We start from the raw sequence: 6,224 nt of genomic DNA on the forward strand, positions 1-6,224 counted from the left end.
AACAAAAACAAAAACAAAACAGTAAAATTTGGATAAAGAGAAAGCAAAAAATAAATTTGTAGCCATAAACTCAAATATATCAGTAACTGTAGGAAATACAATTGGACTAAAGTTTTTCACTTAAAAAATAGATTGGCAATCTGAATTGTTAAAAATCAACTATATGCTGTTTAAAACATATGGATGCAGAAAAGTTGAAAGTAAAAGGATTAAAATATCAGGAAAATACCCTTAAATAAAGCTGGTGCAGATTTATTAATATCAGACAAAATGGACTTTGAGGAAAACAGTATTAGGGCTAAAAGGAATCATGAAAGTGAAAACAGAAGTGCTGAATTTACAGGAAAAGATATTAGTTCTAAACTTGTATGCACCTAATGATCGAGCTTCAAAATATGTAAAGCTAGTGGTAGAGTGCTTGTCTAGCATGTGTGAGGCCCTGGTTTCAATTTCTAGGACTGTAAAATAATAAATGAACAAAACAAAAAACCCCCCAAATATAACTTGGTAGAATAGTAAGGAAAGAATAAACGCACCACCAATTAGGTGTGTGTGTGTTTTTTTTTTTTCTTTCTGGCACTGGGGAATGAATCCAGGGGGCACTTTACCACTCAATCCTTTTTATGATTTCTTTTGAGACAGGATATTGCTAAGTTGCTGATACTGGCCTTGAACTTGGAATTCTCCTGCCTTGGTCTTCCAAGTAGCTAGGTGTTTTTTAGTATTTTTCTCTCTGTAACTAATAGATTTAAGTTGACAAAATTCAATTATCATATGAAAGATTTGAATAACACAGTAAGATGTTTTAATAAAAGCATTACATCCACTATTGCATAGGGCACATATTCTTTCCAAATATACATAGAATATTGACTACATGGAACTGACCACAAACTAAGCTATAGAGCAAGTCTCAAAATTTTTTTCTGGATTTGGTATTGCACATGGTATGTTCTCTCACTACAGTGCAATTGATTTAGAATAAAAATGAGGGTGGGGGAGACAGAGAGAGAGAGAGAGAGAGAGAGAGAGAGAGAGAGAGAGAGATCTTGAAAAGTATCATATGTTGGCACACTCCCGTAGTTCCAGTGGCTCAAGGAAGCTGAGGCAGGAGGATTGGGAGTTCAAAGCCAGCCCCAGCAAAAGCAAGGCGCTAAGCAACTCAGTGAGACCCTGCCTCTAAATAAAATACATAATAGGGCTGGGGATGTGGCTCAGTGGTTGAGTGCCCCTGAGTTCAATCCCCAGTACCAAAAAAAAAAAAAAAGAAAGAAAAAAAAAGTATGTTTATATGCTTAAAACGTATTTTTTAATTACTAAGGGGATAAAGAAATTAGAAGATATTTGTAACTGAGGAATAACAAAAACACATTTCATAATAGGTGAGACACAACCAAAGTAGAAACTTAGTCAAATTTATATCTTTAGATGCTTATATTAGAAGGAAGAAAGTTGTTGGATACAGTGGCACACACCTATAATTCCAGACTGGGGGTGTGAGGCAGGAGGATTGCAAGTTCAAGGCCGGCCTGGTCAAATTGACAAGAACTTGTCTCAAAATAAAATTTAAAAAGGGCCTAGGGATATAGTTCAATGCTAGAGCACCTTGAATTCAATCCCCAGAACCATATGCACACATATACAGAAAAGTAAAAAATAAGGACAAAAACACAATTTTTTTTTTTTAATTTTGTACTGGGGATTGAACTCAGGGACACTCGACCACTGAGCCACATCCCCAGCCCTATTTTGTATTTTATTTAGAGACAGGGTATCACTGAGTTGCTTAGTGCCTGAGTTGCTTTTGCTGAGGCTGGCTTTGAACTTAAGATCCTTCTGCCTCAGCCTCCCGAGGCACTGGGATTACAGTGTGCCACTGTGCCTGGCCACAGTAGGTTTTTTGAAAATGCAAATAGATCCTTTGAAAAGACTAGTGAAATTAACAAATCTTTTGCTAGTTTGATCTTGGAAAAAAAGAGAAGGCATATAGAAACAATGAAAGGAATAAAGGAGACTTTACTACTGATGTTGCAGATATTAGAAAGAGGGGAATCTATGAACAATTTTCTGCCAATAAATTTGAATAACTAGGGCTGGGGATGTGGCTTAGTGGCTAAGTGCCTCTGGGTTCAATCCCTGGTACCAAAAAAAAAATTAATAATAATATTTTTTTTTTTGGAATAACTATGTAAAATGGCTAAGTTTCTAGAAAAATGCCATTTACCATGAGTAGAAATAGGAAACCTAAACAGGTATGTAATTTTTTTAAAATTGAATTATTTGAAACTTTCTGTCAATTCTTGATGCTTAATTATTAAATAAGACATTGAGATCATAACCTAAAAACTTCCTGGGGCTGGGCATATCATTACTAAAGGATGACATCCTGTTAAAGGACAGGATGTGAGGGTGATCTGTCTGTGATACCTATCACCCCACTGACCACCAGCATTGATTTGGCTGATCTGATTGGTTAGGTGGAAGATCCCTTCTCTCATGGCTCCATGTGCGTCCCTCCAGAAGCAGTGAGCTCTGTTGAAGAGATCTACCTTCTCAGATGGATGATCGTCCTTTTGTAAAAGTAATAAAAGAAACCGCACCCCCCTGCTAGAATCTCCAAACAAGCTCTCAAGAAAAGGAGGACAGTAAAACACCATTTTCTCAAAATGCTCCTTTCTGCTTTCAGCAACCTAGCCAAGCATGGGCTGGGACCAGAGTGTTCAGATAAATACGATCTTGAATGACACTGACTTTGACTTTCCCATGTTTATTGAAAACAAGGCAGACTAGTGTATCTGTAGGAACTGCTTTCTTGCAAGTATGCCAGGACAGCTGTTCCTTGGCATTGCTGGTCACACAAGAAACAAAGCAAACTAAGCAAACTAATGATGTCACTACTTCTTTAGTCTACCTTACAAGCCCCTCCCCCTGTATAACTGGCGCAGATCAGAGCACTAGGGAGAAGGGAGTGCTCATTCAGGTGGCTACTCTTGGACAAAGCATTGGAGGGACTCAGGTGCTATTTCCTGACACAGATATGCACCTGTCCAGCCCACTGCCGTGGATCTTCCCAGTAAGTATTTCTCAATAAACCTTATATCTCACATACCATTTCTGGGTGTCTTCTTTGGCATTTTGGCATCCTATCCCACCACTGTAGCACAACTGGGTTGTGGATATTCATCGGGGATGTAGCTTAGTGGTAGAGTGCTTACTTAGCATGCACGAAGGCCTTGGTTTTATCCCCAGCACCACAAAAACAATCTTCCTGAAGCCAGGTAGAGTGGCCTGGTTTGTAGCTGCAGCTACTCAGGAGGCTGAAGCAGGGACTTCACTGGAGCTCAGGAGTTCTAGGTCAGCCTGGGGCAAAAGTAAGACCTTATCTCAAAACAAACTTCACCACCAAGAGTTTAGGGATGTAAGCCCCGCGTGGTGGCACACTCCTGTAATCCTAGGGGCTCTAGCGGCTGAGTCAGGAGGATCTCAAGTTCAAAGTCAGCCTCAGCAACTTAGTGAGGCTCTAAGCAACTTAACCAGACCCTCTCTCAGAGTAAGATATAAAAAGGGATAGGGTTATGGCTCAGTTGTTAAGTGCCCCTGGGTTTAATCCCCAGTACAAAAAAAAAAAAAAGTTTAGGGATGTAGCTCCGTAGATGTGCAAGGCCCTGGGTTCATTCTCTGGTTGGAAAAACAAAACAAAACAAAAACCTACCCACAGAAAATATCAGTCCCCATTTTTTTCCCTCTTTTGAAGTAAATGGGAACTGACCCAGGGACCATCTACCTCCAAGTCCTTTTCACTTTTTGAGAGTCTTACTAAATTGCCCAGGCTGTCCTTGAACTTGTGATCCTCCTGCCTCCGCCTCCTGAGTTGCTGGGATTACAGGTGTGTCCCGACACCAAGCCCCAAGTGTTTTTTTTTTTTAGTTGTAGATGAGCACAATGCCATTATTAATTTATGTGGTGCTGAGAATCAAACCCAGTGCCCCACATGGGCTAGGCAAGGGCTGTACCACTGAGCCACAACCCCAGGCCCCAAAATGGTTTTGATAGTAAATTCTATACCTAGAATTAACCTAAGGAAGATATAATACTATCAAATATTTACAAAACTCTCCTCAGAAGTTCACTTCTTAGGGTGACAACCTAGAGAAACTTCTGTGCATTGGAAGACACACACACAAATGTTGAACGAGCTCTGCTCATAAAGCAAAACACCAGAAATCATCCAGCCACAGATAAGAGAGCGTAGCATATCTGGTATGAACTGTGAGAATGAATATAACTTTATGAAACATCTACATTTCTTAAAACATGTTGAGTGGAAAAAAGTAGATCCCTGAGCATCACACAATTTATGTAAATCTCAAAAACAAGTGAAAACATGTATGTGCAGAAACACTACATGATTTTTTTATACAAAAAAGCACAAAAGCAAAGGTATTTAGAATGGAAGTTATTATTAACTCAGATTGCAATGAAAAAATACAAAATATTGGGTGGCAGAGACAACAGACACTGATCTTCTCTCACTTCTGGAATAAGTCCAAGGTCAAGGTGTTGGCAGGGTTGGTTTCTGGTAAGGCCTCTCTTCCTGGTTGGTAGATGGCAGTCTTCTCACCATGTTCTCCTGGCCTTTCCTCAATAACTGGGATGGGAGAGTGAGCTCTGGTTTCTTCTTCTTCTTATAAGGACACTAATCCTTGGGGATTATGGCTCTACCTTATGACCTCACTTAACCTGAATTACCTCCTCATAGATTCTATCTCTAAATACAGTTGCATTGGGGGTTAGGGTTTCACTATACTAATTGGGGACAGTGGTTGGACACAATTCAACCCATAGCAGAGAAGAATAAAATAGTAAGAATCGTATTTGCTGATGGAAGTTACTTGTGATATGAACTGGATGGTGAATTAGTTTTTATGATTTGTAGCATATACGTTACATATATTCTTTGTATCAAGAATTATATTTTGGGCTGAGTGAGTTGTGGTTTCAGTGGTAGAGTGCTTGCCTAGCATGTGTGGGGCACTGGGTTTGATTCTCAGCACCACATATAAATAAAGAATAAAATAAAGGTCCATCAACATCTTTAAAAAAATGATATTAAAAGCCAGGTGCAATGGCACATACCTGCGATCCCAATGACTTGATCGGCTGAGGCAGGAGGGTTGCAATTTCAAGGCCAGCCTCAGCAATTTAGTGAGACTCTAAGCAACTTAGTGAAACCCTGTCTCAAAATATCAAATAAAAAGGGCTGGGAATATAGCTCAGTGGTGAAGTGCCCCTGGGTTAAATCTCCAGTACAAAAAAAAAAATTAGTTTAAAGATAAACATTAATGAACTATAGGTATATTTATGATAATAAAACTAAATGAAACTAAAAATCGATTCATCAAGCTTACACTTTTCTGCATGTATGAAAGTTTTAAAGCAACATTTGAAGAAAAGTAAGAACAAACTGGGTGCTGTGGGGTATGACTGTAATCCAGCACCTTGAGAGGCCGAGAACAGAGGATCACAAGTTCAAGGTCAGCCTCAGCAACTTAGCTGAGGCTCTCTCTCAAAAATTTTATAAGAGGGCTGGAGATGGATATAACTCAATGGTAGAACGCTCTTGGGTTCAATCCCCAGTACTGCAAACAAACAAACAAACAAACAAACAAAAACAAAACAACAAAAAACAAGGACAAGTGTGTGTGGGGGTTGTGGTGCAGTGGTAGAGTACTTGTCTAGCATAATTGAGACCCTGGATTCAATACCCAGCATTATGACAAAAAAAAAAAAAAAAAAAGAAGCAGCTGGGTGGGTGAGTAGAGTAGGGAAGAAGGGCGGCATCACATGCAGAGGTACAGGTAAAATCCTAGTTCCTGTCCTGGGGTAGAGACTATGGATGTTCTTTTGATTGGAGTATTATCCTTTAATCTTTACTCTCCTTATATATGATATATTTAACAGGAAAATTAAGAAAAAAGAAAAGAAAAAGAAGAAAGGAGAAGGTAAAGGGAAGTCAACATGACAGTCGAGGGAAAGAGGTTAAGGAAGCAAAGTCAATCAATGATTCAAACTGTGTCATAATTTTCCTGGGGTGGGAGATGCACAGAGATCATACTTTGCATTCCTTTATTTATTAAATTTTAATTGTATAATTTCATTATTTTATTCATTATAATAGTATTAAAAGGATTTCTAAAGAAGAAAAATGTGTCGCCCTTAATTCC

The sequence above is a fragment of the Sciurus carolinensis genome, chromosome 7, assembly GCF_902686445.1.
Source record: "Sciurus carolinensis chromosome 7, mSciCar1.2, whole genome shotgun sequence".
In the NCBI taxonomy this organism is placed as follows: domain Eukaryota; kingdom Metazoa; phylum Chordata; class Mammalia; order Rodentia; family Sciuridae; genus Sciurus; species Sciurus carolinensis.